This window comes from Taudactylus pleione, unplaced genomic scaffold, assembly GCF_031769625.1.
Source record: "Taudactylus pleione unplaced genomic scaffold, aTauple2 ptg000095l, whole genome shotgun sequence".
NCBI classification, from domain to species: domain Eukaryota; kingdom Metazoa; phylum Chordata; class Amphibia; order Anura; family Myobatrachidae; genus Taudactylus; species Taudactylus pleione.
This window is the reverse complement of record NW_028284497.1, coordinates 27,473,630-27,485,569: the sequence shown is the minus strand read 5'-3', so window position 1 is coordinate 27,485,569 and position 11,940 is coordinate 27,473,630.

Below are 11,940 nucleotides of genomic sequence, written 5' to 3'. Positions count from 1 at the left end.
GCCACCCGTCCGGAGTCGGCTACAGATGACGTCATCACGTCCGCAATGTCGCGGGTGTGTGACGCAGTGCGCACCCATCACCAGGCAACCAAGGCAAACAAATCCATATAGCGCTGAAATAGTGATGTAAACAAAACGGACAAATATAAAAAAATGGCATATCTACATAGAGGATATAAAGACATGCATCAAATATGTAAACATTAAGAAGCAGCATAATGTTAGGAGAAGGCATATCAAAACATGGCATGTCTGCATAGGGCACAACCAGACATACATCGTATATGTGAAAAAGCTTAGCAGAATATCAAAGGTATAAACCATGACAAGGTTAAATATTAGTTAAGAACAGGATAATGAAATAGCATCATTTAAACCTCTAGGGGAGATAACATCCAGGCGGTGAATCCACCTCGCTTCGCGTTGTAATAAAAGACGACCACGATCACCCCCCCTCTTAGGCAGTGGGATGTGGTCAATCATGCGATAGCGCAGGCTAGCAAGAAAATTACATGCTACGGGTTGTTTGCTCGCGCCATTAGCCAGCGCTGTTCTAATATTAGAGCGATGTAGAGCCATACGCTCTTTAAATTTACGCTGAGTTTTGCTAATGTATGACAACCCGCAAGGGCACAAAATTTGGTAAATGACATATGTACTGTTGCAGGTCAAATGAAACAATATCTCATATTTTTTCCCGGAATGCGGGTGATAAAAACTATTTCCCGTAATGAGATACCTGCAAGTGACACATGAACACTTAAAGCAGCCTGGTTTTTGGGTTGCTAAAAAATGTTTCTGAGGTTTATCTATGGAAATGTCTGCCTTAACTAGGAGGTCACGCAAGTTACTCCCCCTAGAATAACAAGACATTATTCTTACATCGGACAGGGGCAAGGCATCATCCCTGCTAACGATAGGCCAATGCTTTTTCATAATATTATTAATGTCAGTGGATTTAATGTTGTAACGTTTGACCCAAGGTAACACATTGCTAGTCATCGGTTTCTGATTCTTGTTCAATAATGTGTCTCTATCCAGTGCTAAAACTCTATTTTTAGTATGTAACAAATTGGAATGATCATATCCACGAGACAAAAACTTATTGATCAACACATCAATTTGAGTGCCAGCAATATCAATATCACTGTTGATCCTCATAATTCTCAACATCTGAGAATATGTAAGGCCCGACTTAAGGCCCGGAGGATGACAACTGGACATGTGTAATAATGTGTTACGGTCAGTAGCCTTAGTAAATACAGATGTAGACAAAGTATTATTCTGCTTCTAGTTGAACATCGAGAAAATCAATGTTATCCTGACTCATCCTTACAGTGAACTTGACAGGGCAGTGAGTGTCATTATGCTGACTGATCAGACGTGTCACTGTCATTCCAGACCAGGAATACATCATCTATGAATCTTGTATAAAATAGAATATTTGAGGCCACAGACATAAATTCCTAGTCAATACGAATTCAGCAAGTTTAACACAAAAATCAATGAAATCAACATCATACAAGGCACTTTGGGATAGTAACTGCCTCATATTAGCAAGCCCAGCATTATGAGGTATCACAGTGTAAAGGCTCGTCACATCAGCACAAATCATCCATGCTTCTGCCAGGATTGTCCCTAAATCCCTCAATTTATTTAGAAACATCGTTGTATCTAATAGGAAATGCGGATGTGCCTGTACTAATGGTTGCATGATTGAATCAATAAAGATCGAAGCAGGTTGAATCAAGGAGCCTCTAGCACTAATAATGGGACGTCCTGGAGGCGGGACAATGCCCTTATGCACCTTAGGAAGAGTGTATAGCAGTGGTATAATCGGAAATTCATGAACCAATGCTGAAAATAAAGGACCATCGATGATGCCATTGTCACGGGCCGTAATTAGGAAATCCAATAGTTCTTGTTTAAATGCTACCGTGGGGTCACATGATAATCTGCAATATGTAGATGTATCACTTAATTGTCGCAGAATTTCAGTCATGTAGTCATTACGGTCCTGCAACACAATTGAGCCGCCTTTATCCGCTGGACGGATAATTACTTCCTTATTGCTTGATAATGTTTTAAGAGCTAGTCGTTCCTGAGGGGTCAGATTGGGATGAAGAATATTAGAAGCCTTAACCGTTTCCTTAACCTCCTGGTCAAGAAGTCTCATAAAGGTTTTAATGCTGGGGTTTAATGAGGTAGGCTCAAAAGTAGAACGTTGCTGAATTTTTTTGAGCTGAGGGGGAACCATGTCAGGGATAGACGATGAGGTAGATTTAGCAAAAAATTCCCTAAGCTTGAGTAGGCGATTCAGTTGATGAGTCTCAATTTGCCATCGAAAATCGTCAAATGGTGAGTTAGGCAAAAAGGAAAGTCCTTTATTCAATAAAGAATATTCTGAATTTGATAATTCATATGAGGAAAAATTTAAAATTATTTCCTCCTTAGCACGGGTGGTCTTCCACGTGCCTTGCCTTTTGTTTTGACCGCCTCTCCTTGTAAAGCCACGGGTATGTCGGCAACCATGGACAGAGTGTTTTTGGCTAAAGGGACACTTTTACTGGTATTTGGTTCTGAATCACTGGCTGTACTTGTAGTCTCAACAGGGGAATCAATATCAGTACGAGTTTTCGAATATCTCCGTCTAAAAAAAGGACGTTTAGTTAAGTTCTGACGTCCACCACTTAACCACTGGTACACTCTGTGCTGTTCGTAATGTAACTCAACCCTGTTTAATTTTTCTTTTTTAAACTTGATTAGATCACGTCTGTATATAGCGATCTGGTTATTCATCTTATTAACCCAATCGGTATCATGATCATTGCTCAGAATGGGCATATATTGATATTCAAAGGATTCAATCCGCTCTTTAACTATGGTTAACTCTTTTCTGGATTGCTCAATAACTAGTAGTATTAAGTCGAGTGAGCATTTATTGAGGATTGCAATCCATTTTTTGCAAAACTGTGGGTCATATCGACCAATGGTGGGACAGTTATTCATTCTAAAACCTCTTGGAATCATTTTAGCACGGAAATAATCGCTCAATGATATCCCATGGTACTGAAAGTCAATCTCTCATTTTTTCAACTTCAGCAAATCCCTATAAATGACATCAGTGGATAGAGCTTCAATTTGTTCAGACATGCATTCTTTTTCAAGGATATTATCAGCATCAGACTCTGAATAACTAAAAATATCCCCAGCAGGGAATAATAAAGGGTTAAATGGCAATTCTGAATCTGTAACCACCTTTTCAGCCATGCTATTGGAAAATCTGGTCACGATCACTCCACAAAAAATTCAAAGAAGATAAAGCAGCAATCAAATATATCGTCCACAAACTTAAAAAACAGCGACAAAGATGGTAGTCAACTTGCAAAATTCACCACCGTGCTCATAAAAATAGAAACCAAAGGGTTCCCATACAAACAATCCAGGAAGCGGTAGTAGTAAAAGGATATATAACGGATGGTGGGTGCCTTGACTGTAGGATCCAAACAAGGGTCCAAACAAATAGTCCAGCAAAGGTCCGGCACTCCCAATAACTAACAATAACATTTGGAGGTGCCCTCACATATGTAGTGATATAGCCATGCGAAGGTGCGGCACTCTCAGTAAATAAAGCACGACAACTGTGTCTTCAAAAATCAACGTTTCAGTACATTTAGCGTACTATCTTCAGGATACAAATACATACAGTGATATTCTTACCTTAAATACTATCACCACTCGTGGACCGCGCCGGAAACGGGACCAGCCACCCGTCCGGAGTCGGCTAATGATGGCTTGCTTCACTGATAGTGACAGCTCTTTGCATCTCGTATTGAGAGTTGACAGCAACTGATTCCAAATGCAAATGTCACACCTAGAATCAACTCCAGACCTTTTACCTGCTTAATTGATAATGAAGTAACGAGGGAATAGCCCATACCTGTCCATGAAATAGCTTTTGAGTTGATAGTCCCATTACTTTTGGCCCCTTAAAAAGTGGGGGCATATATTGAAACTGTTGTAATTCCTACACCGTTCACCTGATTTGGATGTAATTACCCTCAAATTAAATCTGAAAGTCTGCAGTTAAAGCACATCTTGTTTGCTTCATTTCAAAACCATTGTGGTGGTGAATAGAGGCCAAAATCTGAAAATTCTGTCAATGTCCCAATATTTATGGACCTGACTGTATATATATATATATATATATATATATATATAAAATTCATCATAAATAGACTCACATGCATAAACACCGCACATTACGCACTTGTGCGCTGTTAACATAACGCACATTAGCGAGTGCATGATATCCTGCATGTGAACGCTGTTTATTAGCTTCATGCGTACACATCTGCCACAAGTTAACTAGCATCTTTTCCCAAACCCATAATACTTAAACACTGCACACTGGTTTCAGACCTCACAATAGATACCGTCATAGAATCCGCCATTGAACATGACAAAAACATCTCTAAAAAGAGAGAGACCAAGAGTGAGAAACTAATGGCTGTCAGTATTCAAGCTCTAGAAGGAATGACGGTAACATCACAGCCAGCAGACACACCTGCACCCACATCTACACCTGAACCTACACCTGAACAGTTACACGTCCTCACTAATCCCACAACACTACAAACACAGCCCTACCCCACTTATCCAACACAGCCACAGGTCCCATACTACCCACAAACCCCACATCTTCCACAATATCCTTTCCCTCAATATCCTTATCCATACCCACCACCTTTCCCTCCTGCTCAACCCCCACAACAATCCTTTCATCCACCCCGCTCACAAAAATGTTTTAACTGCAACCAAGTGGGACACCTAAGTAAGTACTGCAAAGTGAAGAATGTAGGACTCCCAAACCAGACAGTACCTGTATACCCTCGTAAGGGATATACACAGAATACAGAAAACCTCCAACAGGCACCAGCTCCAATTGTGGCCGTTAATGCTTTATTGGAGAGTGGGAGCCAACGCTAGGAGTCGGATCATACCTGTGGTCTACAGATAGACATGTTGACAAGAAGTACTAGGGAAAAACCAGTAATGGTAATTGATGTAACTGATACCCAATCTCTGTTCTGCTCTCTTCCCTGTGTCCTAACACCCTGACTGTCAGTATATTTTTGCTTTCACATAGAGGGAGGTGTACACTACACATGGACACAGGTGTCCCATGGGTTCATAGACAACCCCAGTATTTTCTCCCAGGCCTTATACGACTGTTTACAATCTCTTCAACCTTCCAATGGATCTGTGCTCTGATACAATATGTGGACAATTTATTGTTATGCCCTGTTTCATTTGTACCATGTTTAAATGATACTAAACTGTTGTGCTTCATCTCTCACACACAGGACACAAGGTTGCTAAGGACAAATTGCAGCCATGGCAGGCTAAGGTCAAGTACTTGGGAAACTGTCCAAACCCAGGGGCTGAGACACTACCTAGAGCAGTAGCTATTAATAACAGGATTTAATTGTACAGAAGGTTGTATACAGATACGATATCCCTAGAGTATAGGGATACTCATTTCACAGGTGATGTCTTTAAAAACAAACATGTGTAAGTTGGTGGGTATTAATAATATCAAGATCACCCCAGACCGTCTCTTTTTTTTTTATCTGTCCCCCTTTGAAATACTGTTTGGTAGACAACCTCATTTGACTATAAGTCCGCAGGAAGATTCGAAAGGTAACAACGAGGTAACTGTAAAGTATCTTATTTCAATGAGTAAGCAGTTAAAACAGCAGCAGCAGAAACTGAAATTGTTGTCACCTGATATGCCAGAAGCAAACTGTCATGATGTCAAATCTGGAGAATTTGTTATGATCCAAAATTTCTTATGCTCAGGTTGTCCGGTAGATCGGTGGGAAGGTCTGTATCCGGTGTTGCTGAAGGTGGCCGAGAAAGATACCCAGGTCCATTCCACTCACTGTAGAAAGGTCGACCAACCGGTGGAGATACAGGGCGGAGTCAAGGCGGATAACGTGAACCTGTCGATTGCGAGCCTGTTCTGGGAGGGTTAAAAGGTGCGGTGAGATACCTGAGCTAAAGAAATGTGTAGATCAGTGCTTCCAACAATGGAGTGGTCTGCTGTGGTCATCCTAGTTCTTTCTTCCAGAGTTTCTGTCGTGATGATCTGTTTGGGGATATCCAGTTTCTGTGATAGAGGACAGAGGACGGAGAGGAGAGCTGATAGTGATATCAATGAAGTGGAGTCAAGAGGAGGAGTACTATGCCAAATCAGGGGAGTGTCTGACCAGTCTTAGTACCGTAATTGTTATGTTATTTGGGAAGAATACTTCCAGAAATTATGACCCTTACACATGGTGAAATGCTTGGTATTCATAAAAACACACCATCACCATATCTTTACACACAGTATGAGCACAGAGACCAAAGAAATATGATACCTGGTGATGTGCATAAAGCCACTCAGTTAATTAGTGAGACAACTGGCTTTCAAGTTTTAGTCACATTGGATCCCACCAGGATCGCTCGGGGTACACCAAATTTTAGATATATCCAAGATCTTGCTAAATTGATAGATAATATCACCGAGATGTATGATGACACCTTCAGGTATACAGGTAGGGAATTGCAAATGTACAAGAAAGAACTGGCGCAACACAGACTAGTGCTGAATTATTTAACAGCTGCACATATATTACTAATAACACCAGTGACCCCAAGGAGGTGATAGACTGGAAGATGGATGAAATTCTGCAGCTAAAATGGGAATTTCGGAAGAACCATAATGCTTCAGTGGCTGAAGTAGAGGAGAAGGTAGAGGAATGGGTTTCATGGTTGAACCCAGTGAAATGGTTCTCAGGTCTAGGAGAATGGGTCCAGGAAATGATCACAAGCATAGGTAAACTCCTGATCCTTATACTGGTTGTCATCATAGTAATTGGCATATGTGTCAAGTGTGTTCCTACTGTGTTGAAGTGTGGAAAATGTAAAAATAAGGTAAACCGCAAGAACGAAATTATGATGGTTGTCAGTAGTGACAATATGAATACTGAGGTAAAGGAAGAACTGCATTACAATCCTGAGTTAGAGTGTACTGTACGACAATGTAACCTGAATTTGTGTGGTTGTGCATAAATATATTGTTTATGTTATTTTAAGTCATCTTAGATAACACAGTCCCAATCCCTCCTTTTCCAAACTTCCTATATAGGTGAGATGAGTTCCCACATCCTGCCAATGGTCCCTTGAGGATCCGCACATGGCGTATAAGGGTTCTTTTACCCTCCTGGAGATGCATTGTCTAAATGGTTCAAATGACCAGACCGTGTCATACCATATATAACATTAAACGGTATATTCTCATGCATAACTAAACAGATTCAGAACAGAGTATGATAGCATGTTGTTTGCTATTTAAGGATGGACTGTCGAAGCCGGATGATTGGCTGAGGCAGAATCTGTTTACAATCGGAATCTGCAACTAATCTCCCAGCGACCCCACATATGGACAGGTGTAGCTGTGGCAATTGTAATATGGCCATTTTGCAACTAATCTCCCAGCGACCCCACATGTGGACAGGTGTAGCTGTGTCAATTGTAATATGGCCCAGACACTTGAATTTGACTGAATGAACAATGGTAAGAAATCTGCTTGAAAAGAACTGATACAGGTATCCTAATTAGGCAGAAGAAAACCTTTAAACTCACTGTCAGACAGGATGGCACCAGCAATCGGCGGGGGGTCTCCACCCTGTTTGAGAGTGAAGCTCACTGCCCATAACACATTGCATTGTAGTTTAAAAATGTTAGTTAAGGGATGATATATATATGTATGTATGTATGTATATATATATTATATTATATATATATATATATATATATAAAAACAAACAAAAATACCCCCTCTGCGCTAATTAGAAAATGAAGCAATTTGACAAATAAATTTGAATAGCTGCACCTTACTCCTATATCGCTGTTAGACAGATATAGTAAATAGACACACAAAAACAAAAAGGAGAAAAAAGGGCGCTTATAGTTTAAATGAAACAGGCCTTTTATATAAAAAACCACAATTGGTACACTCTACTAAAAAATAATAGACAACCATAAAAATGATCAGTCCAATATCAAGAGATGGGATGAAATGTCCTTTTTCACTTAGAAGTGCTGTTATTATTAAACTTTTGCTGCTCCTTTGTAGGGATTGTAGATGCACTGTTCTTTTTTGGTACACGATAATTCCTTGCAGTTTTCACTGAAAGACACCCTCACACCAAAACACACCTGAAAAAAGGGCCACAAAGGCCACTATCAGTAAATAGAAGACACTTTCTTATTTAAAAGATATATAGTTTTTATTACATAAAAAACTTTTATGTCTATAAAAAGAGCTTACATTCAACGAAACCATACAATAAATGAAGAACCCAACGTGTTTAGTTCCTTAACGGAACTTCATCAGGGGTACATCTTTAGAAACAAAGATAAACAGGTGTAAAAAGTGCAGGGTGTAACACGCAAAAGATATTTAACAGTATCTAGAACAGTTTTTTAATAGACATGAACTAGAAACATAACAGGAAATATGTACAAAGGAAACTTCCTATACATACCATTGTAGAAATAAACCCGCAGTCTCTATTTGTAACAAGACGGGATCACACCACAACAAACCAATGATCTCGCTACAGTTTTTGGAAGATGAAATGATTTAAGCCGTCACAATTCACTTGACAGATTGTTTTCAAATTCATGGACAGGATGCAAAAGTGTGCAAATTTGCCTATGAAGAGACATAACATATATAGCAATCTGTTTATTTAATGATTTAGTGATAACACACTGTTTAATAATTAAATTGTCTCCACTTAGACTCAATAAGTGACAGAGACAAATACAGCTACTCAGCTGATAATTTAATGCTATTTAGAAATTACTCTAATAAAATGTAGCTCAAATAACCCCAATTTTTACCAAACAAACTCAGATAATTAATAGTATCTGTACTAGATGACCTTTAGATGAACTTATCATTAAGGATACCAGTCAAAATATAGAAGCCTCTTCATATACTATAATATAGTCTAAATTACATGTATTCAGCATAGTTAATAAAAAAACATAAATGCCAATGTTGCCATTAGCTGTATCTTGCATAGAGAGTCTCAAAATATAAACATAATTACTAATTTTACTTACATTCCAATCCTTCACAACAAGAGCTAAAATTTAGCTGGCTCAGCAAGCTGTACCTGTTACTAATGGAGCAGCTGTGGATTTTTATACCCCCTCCCAGGAAGTGATACCCTGACTTCTATAAAATAAATTAAACAGCTAGACTTAGCTCAAAAGTGTGGAAATCAGCCCCCAAACATAGATTGATGAATTTAAGATTCAGGACAGAATCACGTATAACTAACATTTCCCCTAATCAGATAATATACAACAGTATCCAGTGAATCCCTTCATAAAACCACACCTGGGGATAATAATTAGCACATCTTAATATGAGCTCTCGCTTCCGAGCTCCGGTATATGGAACGCAAGCTTAAAAGCCTGCGTTTCACTCGGCAGAAGGTAATAAACACCTCCAATTAAGGGCGCTCACTTCCGGATTCCAGTGTTGGGGAACGCATCTTGCGTTCCATTTCACGGCTTGGTATACTAGCAACGCCCTCCATCCTCCAGCCAGCCCTATTCAGGCTGATGCTTCACCTCCGATTTGGACGCTAACATCCGGGTTTCACAGTTGTGGAACACAAGCCTCACAGTTTGCGTTCCACCCCATGGCGTAATACATTAAACCCGCTCTCTGTCCTCCCAGCCATATTCCGGCCTCCAGGGCATTTTAACCCTTCAATATAAATCCCCCGTGACATAAAACCTAAATGTGGAACTATAGATGTGCATTCTTATCAATAACAATTGACCACAGTGTTTTATAACACACATAAAATTTACACTAAAATAACTATAACTATATAACTAACATCAATTACCCATAGTGATTGGTACTAAGGGTAATCATTTTAAATAAACAAATAGAGACTTTCTAGCCAAAATCACAGCTTTACATAGATAATCTAAAACACCATGCAATTTTCCTACAATATAACTTCCGCATAGACCTAAAATCCATATCGATCCACATATATGCAAATCAATCATATAATAAAATCAAAGACAGCAAAAAAACTACCCAAAATATAGGGTGTACAAACGACTCTCCCTAATTATGGAAAAACGAAACAATGTCTATGCTTTCATTAAGACCCCTAGGGACAAGGGTATCCAGTGAGTAAATCCAATAGGATTCTCTTTTTGAAAGTTCTACTTCCCTATTTTTCCCCATAGGGTCTAATTTTATGTGCTCTAGAACTGAAAACTTGAAGCTTCTACTATCCGACCCATGCACTTCTTGGAAATGTCTGGGTAGACTGTGAATGCGGATTTTATTCCTAATATTTCTCAAATGCTCTTGGATACGTATTTTCAGACATCTATTCGTTTTCCCTATATAAACTTTGTTGCATCCACATGTGATTTTATATACTACAAATTCTGTATCACAAGTTGTTCTATCCCCAACAGTGTATTCATTCCCTTTGTCATCAATCCAATGAAAGGGTGATTTGTCCATATATTTACAACAAATGCACTTCCTACATGGAAAGCACCCTGTACTTAAAGGTGGAAATACAGAATTAATAGAATTAATTTGTTGTCTATTTTTAGATCTTAATTTGCTAGGTGCCAGAATACTCTTCATATTTCTAGCCTTTTTGAACACAAGTTTAGGTTTCTGTGGAAGAATTGGACCTAATATTGGATCCTTCAATAGTATATTCCAGTGCCTATTTAATACACTTCTTATAGACTTATTTTCTCGATTAAACTGAGTAATAAAGGGTCTATAGTTAGAAAACCTTTCATCAGGGATCTTAGTTCTTTCTATTAGCAGCTCATCTCTATCTAAATCAAGAGCTCTCATAGCTGCTTTTTCTATTTCTTCCTTCTTATAACCTCTTTCTCTAAATCTAACTTTCAGCATTTTTGACTGTTGATGGAATTTAGTTATATTATTACAATTCTTTCTAAGCCTTAAGAATTGCGCATAAGGTAAATTTTTAATCCATGCTGGAAAATGACAGCTAGAAGCTGGGATATAACTATTTGTATCCACGTTTTTAAAATGAGTGCACGTATTTATTAGCTGATCAGGCTCACTTTCCAGCACAACATCAAGGTAATCAATACTAGTACTACTCTGTTTAAACATAAAGACAAGATTATATTCATTTGTATTAATATAGGTTATAAAATCCTTAATACTATCATCATCAACTTTCCAAATAAGAATAAGATCGTCAATATAGCGACGAAATTCAGTATTAAAAATATACTGGTCCTCCCATTGTCCCATTAATAGGTTGGCATATGAGGGCGCAACCTTTGTACCCATTGCCGTACCTTGTTTTTGTATGAAAAACTCGTTCTCGAATATAAAAAAATTGTGTTCAAGAATGAACCTTAATCCATTCAAAATAAATACTCTCTCTGTATCGTCCATACTTGAAACACTACAAAGTGTCTTATTAACAGCTTCAATCCCTACTAAATGTGGGATAGAAGAGTACAAAGCCTGCACGTCAATTGTCAACCAAGTATATGCAGATGACCACTTAAACTCTTTCAAAAGTCTCAAAAGTGTTGTAGAATCTTTGAGATAAGAACTCAAAGTTTTCACAAAGGGCTGCAATTTGAGATCTAGGTAATGTGATAAATTGCAAGTTAAAGATTGAACACCCGAAATTATGGGTCGTCCTGGGGGAGTTTCCTTATTCTTATGAACCTTTGGTATATGATAAAACTGTGACACTCTAGGATTTTTATTATATATATAATTTAACTCTTCACCACAGATAAGGCCCTTTTTATTAGCATCATTCAATAACT